We start from the raw sequence: 12699 nt of genomic DNA, 5'->3' as shown, positions 1-12699 counted from the left end.
ATGGGACAAGGAGTTCATGAATACCCTGAACAGGAAGAAGCTTCTTTCCAGCTCAGAGAGGCTGACAGGAGCAGGTGCTTGGGGGAAGGAAAAGCAATGTGTCTGTTTGTTTATCTCACTAAAAGGCTTCATTCATTTCTTCTGGTATTTTACGCATTAAACAACTCCAAGATGACTAGCCCAGATGCATTCAAATAACTACCCATGTCTGAACTTCTCTTAAAAAAGGCAAGCTTTCCAAACATGCCCATGTGTCCTGTATGAAAAGGGCTAATTATCAAAGGGCTAATAATTGAAGGGGCTATGGGTCTATATTTAACATGCAATATTGAAAAAAAAAAACCAATCTGATCACATTAGACAGCACACTTTTTATGTATGAATGAAACTATCACATGTCCAAATATCTTCACTAACAACTTTGAATTGCACTTCTCAGTCATTATGTTCAACTCTGTTCAACCATTCAGCAGATGGTTAATGCTTGAGGGTATTTCTAAATCAGGAGACAGTGTAATGATTTGTTTTCATTTTGTAAAAAATAGCAAACAACTTACAAACAGAACAAAAGGGAAACAATCCCACCATTTACAAAGAACAAGTGTGGTAAAATGTTGTTCCAGATGTTTTTGAAATGTACTGTCATATAACACGTTCAATAAATTCCACTAATTACCTTGTTTGTGGGAAAGAAAATTTACTGATTCAATTTTATTTTACAGTGAAAACTTGACTTAGCAGACCTTAATACAATGGACTTTGAATGCAATAGATGAGATTCTGATTGCATCATTTTATATCATGTGTTTATTTCCATTACAATGCAAATGTACAACCTGATGCAAATGATGTAGATTATGTCATTTGCTTGATGACAGGATAGATCTAAACTGTAATTGGCTTTGCTTAGTTTTAGTTTCTAGTTATGAAGTAAAATTCTAGTTTAAGGTAATCTGTTAACATAGTTGTAGTGTATAAACTAAGGTTTTTAGCTAAACATTTTGTAGGCAATAGACATTAAAGTTTATTCAACAAAACATGATTAAGCAGACTTATCTTTAATGTAATATATCATAGGTGTCAAACCTGATGCATCATGTTGCTGTCATGTGACATGTTACGCTTTTTGCCTTCGCGAAGCTGGAGCAGGTATGGCCTGCACGTGACGCATCTGGCCTGCGGGCCGCCAGTTTGACACCCTTGTAATATGAACCCAACTTTTGATTTGGGAACTGCATGAAAATAGAGGTAGCTTCTCAAATTGGTGCATATCCCACTCTTAGAATCTAATAACTACCATTTCTCACCAAGATTCAGTCTTAACAAATGAACCAGCAAATATGTGGAAAACTCTTTAAAAACATCACTGGCTTCAGCAAACCTCCTTCCCAGGCAGAAGGAAATCAACAACTAGCAGATGACCTGAATGTGTTTTACTGCAGGTTTGAAAGGAAACTACAGCCACCTATCTCCACAACCTACATCTCAAACACACCAACAACAGCCAAGCCTTCTACAACTGGCCCCAACCCATTAGGTTCACAACCTCTGGTGATCACAGAAAAAGAAGTGCAAGATCTATTACACAGACAAAAGCCAGGAAAAGCACCAGGGCCAGACAAGATCAGAAAATAAAATACAAGCTGAATAGTCAAGACCTTGATGATCCAAACTCTGTCAAGGACCTTGGAGTTCTCATCTGTAATGATCTAAATGCTAGAGCCCACTGTAACTACATAGCCAAAAGGCATTAAGAGTTGTTAACCTAATCTTACGTAGCTTTTTCTCTGGTAATATCACACTACTAACTAGAGCATACAAAACATTTGCTAGACCAATACTTGAATACAGCTCATCAGTCTGGAACCCGCATTACGTATCTGATATTAACACAGTTGAGAAAGTCCAGAAGTATTTCACAAGAAGAGTTCTCCACTCCTCTACTCATTGCAGAATACCTTATGCCACCAGACTTGAAATTCTAGACCTAGAAAACCTAGAACTACGCCGCCTTCGGTCTGATCTAAGTATAGTATATAAAATTATACATTGCAATGTCCTACCTGTCAATGCATAGCTTCAACCATAACAATACAAGAGCACACAATAGATACAAACTCAAGGTAAACTGCATGAAACTTGATTGCAAGAAATACGACTTCAGCAACAGAGTGGTCAATGTCTGGAATACTCTACCTGACTCTGTGGTTTCTTCTCCAAACCCCAAAAACTTTAACCTTAGACTGTCTACTATTGACCTCACCCTTTTCCTAAGAGGTCTGTAGGGGGCATGCATAAGTGCACCAACGTGCCTACTATTCCTGTCCTATTGGTTTTTTTTATTTTTCTTATATGTATCCATTTCATGTATCCATAACTATGTTTATACTTATATCTGCTATCTCAGGGGTGGGCAAACTTTTACACCTGGCCAGTTGGGGAGGCTTGTGCTGCGAAAGAGGCAGCTAATGATCTCCGGCTCCGCTCTGCTTCTCCAACATCCGGCGCCGCCCTGTTCTATGTGTCAGGCCCAGCAAGTCCGAGCAGCCGGCGCATAGAACAGGGTGGTGCCGGACCATTGGAGAAGCGGAGCAAAGCCGAGATTAGTAGCTGTCTCTTTCGGCGCAGAAAGCTTCCCAACCAGCCGGCTGGTCTCCTCCTTCTCTGCCTGTTTGTTCTGTATGGCCGAGGAGGAGACCAGCCGAGAAGCGCGCTGCCAGGCAGGGGCCACGCGGCGCAGGGCAACACGCCACCGCCTGGCCCTGGCGAGAGAAAGCAGTGGGCGTTCCCGGGCGGCGGCCTTGTCCCCGCTACCAGGGAAGCAGCTGCCCAGCTCCGTGTTGTGTGTGCGATTTTTTGGTGCGGGTCTCTTTTGGCCGGCCCCAATTTTTTTTTCAGAGGAGATTTTTTTTTTTTCAGAGGCGGGTCCGTATTAAAATGACCAACGGGCCGGATGTGGCCCGCGGGCCGTAGTTGCCCACCCTGTGCTATCTTATAATTGCTTGACAAAATAATTTTTTTAAAAAAGATAACTCCTTCTTGCTTAAAAGTCTGTGCTGACCAATTGGCCTCCATCTTCACCCAAATCTTCAATAGATCACTAGAGATGTGCTATGTCCCTTCCTGCTTCAAATGCTCAACTATCATTCCAGTGCCAAAGAAGCCCTCCATCAAGGAACTGAATGACTACAGACCAGTTGCTCTAACATCTGTAGTTATGAAAATCTTTGGAAGACTTGTGCTGTCTCACCTGAAAACCATCACAGATCCACTGTTAGAGCCCATGCAGTTTGCATACCAAGCAAATAAATTGACAGATGATGCTGTTAATATGGCTCTGCATTACATCCTACAACACCTTGAATCTCCAAATACCTATGCAAGGGTCCTCTTTATAGACTTCAGTTCAGCATTCAATACCATCATTCCAGACACTCTTCTAAGTAAATTAAACCAACTAGTGGTACCTGAACACACTTGTAAGTGGATCATAAGCTTCCTAACAGACAGGAAGCAGCAGGTGAAGCTAGGCGGAATCACATCCGATACCTGTACAATCAGCACAGGGGGCCCTCAAGGCTGTGTGCTTTCTCCACTTCTGTTCTCCCTATATACCAATGATGTAAAACAATCCATCTGTTAAAATACTGAAGTTTGCTGATGACACAACAGTGATTGGTCTCATTCAAGACAATGATGAATCCACATACAGACAGGAGGTTATACAACTTGCCTCGTGGTGTAACCAAAACAATCTGGAACTGAACACACTCAAAACTGTAGAAATGGTGGTAGACTTTAGAAGAAACCCTCCCATACTACCACCTTTTACAATACTAGACAACACAGTATCAACAGTAGAGACTTTCACATTTCTAGGTCCTACTATATCACATGACCTAAAATGGACACCTAACATCAAAAACATCATAAAAAAGCACAACAAAGAATGTTATTTCTGCACCAACTCAGAAAGCTCAAAACTGCCCAAGGAGCTACTGATACAGTTCTACAGAGGAATTATTGAGTCTATCATCTGCACCTCTATAACTGTCTGGTTTGGTTCTGCAACCCAACAGGCAGACTCAGACTTCAGAGGATAATTAGGATTGCAGAAAAAACAATTACTACCCTCCTGCCTTCAATCGAGGATCTGTATACCGCACGAGTCAAAAACAGGACTGTGAAAATATTTACAGACCCCTCACATCCTGGACATAAACTGTTTCAACTCCTTTCCTCAAAACGATGCTATAGAGCACTGCACACCAGAACAACTAGACACAAGAACAGTTTTTCCCCCGAAAGTCATCGCTCTGCTAAACAAATAATTCCCTCAACACTGTTCAACTATTACAAAGTTTGCACTACTATTACTGTTAATCTTCTCATCACTCCTTATCACCCATCCCCTCCCACTTGTGATTGTATGACTGTAACTTTGTCGCTTGTATACTTATGATTTATATTGACTGTTTCCTAGTATGATTTGATTGCTTATTGTACCCTATGACCATCATTTAGTATCATACCTTATGATTCTTGACTCTTGACAAATGTATCTTTTCTTTTATATATACTGAGAACATTTGCACCAAGACAAATTCATTGTGTGTCCAGTCACACTTGGCCAATAAAGTATTCTATTCTATTCTATTCTATTCTATTCTATTCTATTCTATTCTATTATGTGTTCAGTTAAAATATATGCTCTATGTACATTGATTATTATTAGTGATTCAAATATGAATTATGCAAAATCATCACCAAAAATGTCTTGGGTGTGTTAATGGTGGAGATTCTTCTGTTGAGCTGTATTATGCCAATAAGGATAAAAGGATTAACAGAGGTTTAACTCTTTTGTCCAACTGTTGGCATAAAGATGAAGTCCTAAAATATCCCTATAAAAATGGGGTTCATTCTAGATTAATTTTACTTCCTTCTCTCCAATCATATAGTGGGTAGAAGTTGGGAGAAGGAGGATGAAGAGTGAATAAGCCTCTAATTCTATTGATAGAAATGCCAACACTGATTAGGCAAGTGCACAATTGATAAAATATTGTTTTGCTTTAACAATTTAAAAAGGAACAGGAAGTGATAATTTATCAGACATATGGCAGCTTGGAAGCCATCAAAGATGGTCATTCCTGTTTGACTAGGGTATCTGTGTGCTCAAAGTGCATATGGCAATTTTCTCTGAGATAATAGGCAACTGGTTCAGCTGCATCACACAACACTACTTAGGGGCTCTAGGTCAGACAGAAATTCAGTGGATAAAGAATTGCCCATAACTGACTGCATCTGTGCCCTGGGGAAAATAATTTGTAGTTCACTTAGCTATTGCTATAAACATTGTGTTTCGAAATTTAAACAGACATATGCAACCATGGCTGACATAGGGGGAGGGAAGAGAGTAGAAATAACTTTTAACAATTCATGGATAGTTCATAATAAAATATCAAACAAACCCATTTGGCTAAGAATTCACCCTTTTTCTTCACTCACAGATCCCAACTATACAGGCCTATTTTGTCTTCTATGATTCTTTCCAAGGATAACAACAACAAAATCCAAGAGCAATTGAAGAATTGGCTGTAAATATTTTGCTACAGAATTTGTCCTCTAGAAACATAGGATGTGATAGTGATAGCACTAGCTGAAATAACATCTCCTTAACATGGCACTTCTGCTTTATATAGAAAAATAATAATAATAATAATAATAATAATAATAATAATAATAATAATAATAATAATAATAATAATAAAGATTATCACTCCCTAGATTTTTCTGTGGGTCTCTTGTAGTTATCAGACCATTCCTGCTTCTGTTTGCTGCCTTTGTCTGACCTTGTTCTGGAGTGGGGTTTCAGCCAGGGAAGTTGGCACAACCCAATCTTTCGACATCTGATGCAAATTGTACCACCTGGATTAACATGCATATTATTATTTGAGAAGATTTCACACTTCCCCAAAGCTTCCTGTGCAAAAATGTTATCAAACTGTCAGTTATAAAACTGTCTACATAAATTATGCCTAAAATAATTGAGAATACAGTACTAACTGTTTAGGTCGTACATAAATATAAACTGGTGTAGATTTTTTTTTAAATCATAGATTTTAAATTGATCATAGAATTAGAGACTGTTGTCAACATCAATGAAATAAATGTTTACTCATATTGGAAGAGATGAAAACCAGGACTGGAATAAAGCTTCACCTTTTAATCTTTGACTAATCTTTGACTTGTAATTCAAAGTATTCATGCTTATTTGCAAGGACTCATCCCTAGATGCTACTTTGACTGTCTTTTTCAGGCAACAAATAACTCTTGTTCATGAATATGATGCATGAGTTAAAACAGCTGAGCAGTAGGGACTAAAACTGAAGAGGTAGACTGTAGCAATAGATTTCATTTACTTGCTCGTTAAGTTTTTTCATGCTTTATAGCCAAATGAAGTCAGTATTCTAATAAATACTCCGTGTAGAAAATAAGGGGTACATTCTGAAAATTAAACAATCTGTAGGCCTTCTTTAATCCAGATTCTTAAAAAAAAAATCCTAGGGATATCATCCCTAACCAAAATAAGCTCTGACATATGTGTTCTGTACCCTAACACACTGGTCCCCAACCTCCAATCAGAGAATGGTACCAGGCCATGGCCCAAGCGGTTAGTAAGCTCTCAAAGTTTCATTTGCACATGTGCGGGACCTAGGCTGCACATACAAAGCCATTCCCACTCTTGGCCGCGACTGCTGCTGCTGATCCATATAGCCAGAAAGGTTGGGCTCTGCTGCTCTAACAGGCAACATTGCTAAATTACATATCTGGGCAAATTTATTCTATCCCATTTTTTAAAGTTTTATTTCCAGAGTTATAGGCCCTACTATAAAAACTATTTAATATTGTGTTTCAAGGATTTTAACTTTTTTGCATTTATAATTTATGAAGCGACTTATCTAGAAATACTTTTTTTTTGCCATAATTATTTTGGTCATTTGATTTTGATTCAGTTGGGTGGTTCCATACTGGGTTCATGCACCCACCAATTAAACAATGTCATCTTGCAGGATGCAACAAGCACTTCTAGTCTCCTGCAATTCCTGTCCTCTTCTTCCAGAAATTGGTGTGGCCTACCCATAGGACATTAAGAAGACTACTTTACACCTGGTTATTATCTTGTGACTCAGGACAAAGTGATTGTAGATCTCCCTTTTGTTCTTGTTTTGGTTTAGTTTTGTTCTGAATACTACATACATACATACATACATACAAACATACATACATACTGTCAGGATTCCAGCAATCACCCTAATTAAATCAGGAATGTTTTATGAGTTGACACATACATACATATTTCCCTAGCTATAAGCATTCAGGAGTTCAGCAATCAATCAATAAACAAATAAATTAAAAAGAACTTAATGAGAGATTTGAGCCCTCCATCACACTTTTGTTATGTATTCTGTTTTGTATTGCACTGTGTTGTACAACCAGCCCATAATCTCATAACAACGCTAGGTGTCAGTCCTAAAATAGATGGATGCATGGTTATAAAGAAACTCGTAATATATTAACTTAATATATAGTGGCAGGAATGACTTTCAACAAAACTTGTTCTAGGAACTTTTGTCAAATTGGCTCTGTGGTTTACTCACACTCCAGCTTCTGTAATGTAATTAATGGAAGAGAATCTTGCTGATAATACCCTAGCAGACCATGTGTAAAAGCCCATCTTTTAATCTGTCAATCAAGTCACCTCAAGTAAAGAATGCTGCTCAGTCACTGCATTGATCTAAAGCCTTAGGCTAGAATGGCAGCTACCACTTATGCCCAAAGTCCATCTTCACAGCAACCCATGGAATAAACTCCTTCCAACAGAATAAGCAGTGCTTGTTTTCAGGTCACTGCTTCACTAAGTCAATAATAGCCCTGAAAACATTTTAACAAGTTTAGAAGAGGTATTGGGCATAATAATGATAGAGGGATTTGAGCACAATTTTCATGAATAGTAAAGGATAAGGAAAACAAGATCATAAACTATAAGTTATTCCCTTCTCTTTAGTACTTTAATGTGAGGAACAATGTCAAACAGTGCCATAAGAAATTCCATGGCTGCAGGCCAATTTGGGAAATCAGAGAAAGAAGGGAATGCCAAAGCACAGCTTTTGGTTGTCAAAAATAGATGTAGTCATGTAGCCACTAAGTAAAATAGATGGCACACCTAGCAACCCTGGTTGAAACCCTGGTTAATCAACACTGGATATCACAGGGACTTGGATGGGACATTATTAAAAAAAGACCAAGCTAGAATGTGAGGAGGGAAAAAACACAAAAGAAGACATCTTATCCTCTGTTTTTGTCCATGAAGTCAAGCTCAATTCAAAAGAAACTTTAACTATTAACTGGACAAAACCATTTGAAGCTCCAGGGTTAATACTCAACAACAAGCAAATGGTAGTTCAGGGGGGAAAATAGGATTATATTAGTTCTACAGTCCTAGTCCTAAACAGTATTTTCTATTTACAGTACATTCCTATACTGTACATGGCTGATATGGCTAGAATTTGCTCTGAATAGCCCTATGAATAATTGAGGAACGTACACACATTCTTTCAGTATAATAATATTCTCCTAGAATAAAAAATAAAAAGGTGCTACTAGGTAACATATTTCCAAATGTTTAAATCTCTTGTTGGATTGTTTAGTACCTAATAGGTACTTAGAATAGCTGACAAAACTCTGTTCTTTTGATAAAAGAGCTATCAGAAGAAGCAAGTCTGACTAAATAAAATCCATCCCTTTAAAACAACAAATAAAAATAGTCCAAAATATATTAAGATAATTTCATCCTCCATTTGGCTGTGATGCAGTATGTGCTGGTTCTGGAGGGAGAGAAGTCATATCATTTGATGATCTCTGCTGTTATGCACTTTCCCTCACCATAGCCAGATAAAAAGCAGGGCTGTCAGGCAGCCAGCTTGGATAGTCGGTTGAACAGTATACTGTTTGTATCTGAACCAACAACTGCATGAACATATGGAGGGGATGACCCTCTCTCCACTGGGAAAATCACCAACACTAACAAGTCTTCCAGTTTGTGAAGGTCCTTGTTTTCAAACTCAGCTTGTTTGGAGCAAAGAAAGACAGTGGCGGTAGAGGTTACAAAATGGGGTGAAAGGATAGAACAAAAATATGCCTTTGTGGTTCAAAAGACCAGCTAGCTGTTGCTAAAAACAGGAATTTGCTTTGCATAACTTGGGGCCAGATTTGTTAGGTGTTAGATTTCCAGTGACGTCCACAAAAGTGAAGATTAGTCAATACAAACTTTGTAGCCCATGTTTACAATTAATTCTAACATATGATTTACACTCATTTTGAGAATTATAGGTCTTATATGTCAGTATTTTTCAAACTAGGCAACTTTAAGATGTGTGAATTCCAAGTTTAGAATTCCCCAGCCGGCTGAAAAATACTGTCATATATTGACTCTATAGATATTAGTAGAGTCACTATTTATGCCATGTAATGATATTTACAATATATTTAAAAGGCATTCAGGAATAATAGTGCATCTTAGTGGTGCAAAGGATTCCCACAAAAGGATAGGAAAAGAAATCTTTTCTATTTCTATTTGCTGTTTCTTCTTCTGTGGACTCTGAAAGCTGTTTATTTTCTTAATTAGACTGAGCTTTTTCAGCACCAGAATTTGGTAAGGTAGTTTCAGGTGTCTGCTGACTCACATGCTGCTTTCACACATGCACTCTAGTCATTGTACATCATCATCAAAATGGAAGTATCACAGCACACATTGTTACAAAATAGTTCCCTTTCACTAGCTATGCTTTTTTTAAAATAAACATTTTGTTTTAGATGGAAAAGGGATATACTGTATAATTCTTACTTACACAAAAACTACAATGTAACGTGGGAAAAACTGAAGATATACAATCTTATTGGATATGGAATTACATTGGGAATATTAGCCTAAACAAGATTAAAAAAAACTGGACTCAATTGAAAATATTTTTATGCTTTCAGGGACTGATTCTGTTCAGAAATTTAATGAAGATTAAGAAAGCAAAGGTTTAATTTGGCCATCTCTCAGTGTCCAAAACCGATCCAAGGAGCAAAATGCAAGTCCTTTTCTCTTGGAAACCAAAATGAAACCAGAAAGGAAAATGAGAAAGGAGATAAAAGTTTAAGTTAACCATGGGTGGTAAAACAAAGGATTGGCAGTTATTTATTTAGAAGGATGGACAATGGTTCTCTAATGTCTGTTCCCTACAGATGCTTTCAAAAAATGAAGGCTCCTTTTTTTTCTCTTTACTATGGTCTGCACTTAAGGAAATCTATGTATCATCTCCAACAGCTGAAAGCATTCAGACTAAGATGACATCTCTTCTCTGTAAGGGGCTGAAATTCATTAGAGTTTGCAGTAGTTATGCCTGGCCTTAAGCCATACATAACTGTGGTTTGTGCTTAAACTCTATTTAAATTGACTCATTGATGCCCCGAACATAACAACATTGAGAAAATTTGTGCTTAAACAACTATTTAAATTGACTCATTGATGCTTCTGAACATAACAACATTGAGAAAATTTGTTTTAAGCACCACATCAATTTCTGGAGGGTTGCATACAAGGCAGTGAATTGAGAAGGATCAAAAGTTTTGACAGGTTGAAAGCCAGAGGTACTAACCAGGATTCTAAAGACAAGATGTGGCTCTTAACAAGCACTCAAGTTATTTTGGAAACCCATCATGGAATACAAAACTCCTTTTCTTTCTTATTTGCATCCTTCCCTTGACCTCACAATCACTCCAATGAGGGGGAGTCAGCCGTCTGCTCATTACATGTCTGTGGTTTGAAGCAGTTCTGAATAAGCCAAGCTAATCTAGCCAACAAATCCCATGGCTGCAAGGAGAGATGAACCTCATAAAAAAGAGTTTATGGGTGACAGCAAAGCAAAGGGGGATGTGAGAACTAGTTTCCTGAGTGGCAAGAACTCCAAAGATTAACCTCCATTGCTGTGAGGAATCTATGTTTAGACATGGTGAATTGTTAGGTCTTTGGCAAAACCTCTCCAGTTCTTAACTCCCTAAAGCTTTCTACAATTTGCATAAACATGCAGGATTTGATACAGTACAGTTTTCATTTAACAAAAACAAAGCAAAGCAAAACAACAAAATCCCAAAGCCTCCTTCATAGAAAGGGGAAAATGCTAAATGTTGCATGTACACACAGAAATAAGATTTTCTAGAAGGCTGGGGACATTTTATCAATATGACCATCTATTGTACTTGTGTATTATTCTTGTCTTTTTAGCTATCAGGTCCTGTGGATGGGAAATGCAGACTCAGGGGCATCACATTTTATTTAATATGACCGTAAGGATTTCTTTTTCCTGTGCTGAGTGAATCCAGATGGCTAAGGAATTAGAAAAAGCCAAGACTTGATATGTGGCCCTGTATCTTTCCTTATGTTAATCCTAAATATAATTCTCATGCAGCTTAACCCCACCTCCCAAAAAAAACAGCATTACACAGTCCATGTAAGTCTAGAACAGATCAAATCTGTTCTTAATTTAATTTAATTTATCTTAACAAATATACCCTACCCTTCAATATTTCTATTCCATGGACAGCTAACAAGTAATAACAATAAACTGAAAAAAGAACCAAAACGTCAACTTAAAACGTATTTTAAAAGCAGATACTGTATAATAAAAGCAACAACAGAAAATAAATTAAAAATCTGTTTTAAATGGCCAGAAAAAATAAAACCCTAACCATCAAGAACAAAGAAGACAAAAGAGCAAGGTCCAGAGATTTGCTGAATATAAAAATATGAAAGATGGAATGTCTCAAGTGAAATAATATTTTCCTGCAAAAATCTCATGGTGAAGATTGCATTTATTCAAGTTTTGCAAGGAAGTCAAAGGATCTTCTATTTTTCTTTCTCTTTACAAAACTCAGCATCCTTACAGCATCATTGGGTATATTGAAGAGCAAAGGCCTCCTTTTAGCAACAGCAATAGCACTTAGACTTAGATACTGCTCCATAGTGCTTTACAGCACCCTCTGAGAAGTTTACAAATGTCAGCATATTGCCGCCAACAATATGAATCCTCATTTTACTGACCTCAGAAGGATGGAATGTTGAATCAACCTTGAGTCAGTCAGGATCAAACTCCTGACAGTAGGCAGAGTTAGCCCGCAATATTGTATTCTAACCACTGTGCCACCATGCACCTTCTTCCACTCTTCATAAATAGACATGACACGAACACTTGCTGGATGGGAAATGTGATTCCATAAACAAATTGTTACATGGAATAATCATACTTTGATCAGTTTACCTAATATGATAGGATTGTACAGAATGATGACCATCCCTTAGAGATCAAGTATAAGGATTTCAAGATTGCATTTATACATTGTGTAAAGCTAACTATGGCTTATAAAAGATTCACACCTTTAAGACAACATAATGATTTACAAAACAAAATGATTCAATTGCCATATTACAATAAACCCAAACCGAGAAACATTATGATTAGCACAGAATATGAATGCAGAACTAAATTGTGGTATGCAATGCTAATTAGATCTGAAAGTTACCAAAAGATGGGTAACAGGCCAAATTATGTCCATCCAGGGCATCTTTAGACTCTATGATGACATGACATTTTTCAT

General features: G+C 37.5%; 1 protein-coding gene and 1 long non-coding RNA gene across 17 annotated transcripts in view; one reads left to right on the top strand and one right to left on the bottom strand.

The window, feature by feature from the left end:
- The window catches only part of NAV1 (neuron navigator 1), a 262874-nt gene that overhangs the window by 48729 nt on the left and 201446 nt on the right, over positions 1–12699 (bottom strand). The gene's annotated exons all lie outside the window — the stretch shown is intronic.
- LOC148131146 (uncharacterized) overlaps positions 7069–12699 on the top strand; it is a 34249-nt gene continuing 28618 nt past the window's right edge. The window contains exon 1 of the long non-coding RNA XR_015749094.1: positions 7069–7196. This is a non-coding gene — a long non-coding RNA (uncharacterized LOC148131146). The remainder of the gene's footprint in view (positions 7197–12699) is intronic.

Source organism: Notechis scutatus, chromosome 3 (genome assembly GCF_049901735.1).
Source record: "Notechis scutatus isolate UNSWTSFEM ecotype Mainland chromosome 3, rNotScu1.2, whole genome shotgun sequence".
Taxonomy (NCBI): Eukaryota; Metazoa; Chordata; class Lepidosauria; order Squamata; family Elapidae; genus Notechis; species Notechis scutatus.
The sequence above is the reverse complement of the archived record's forward strand: the minus strand, read 5'-3'. Positions and strand labels throughout refer to the sequence as shown.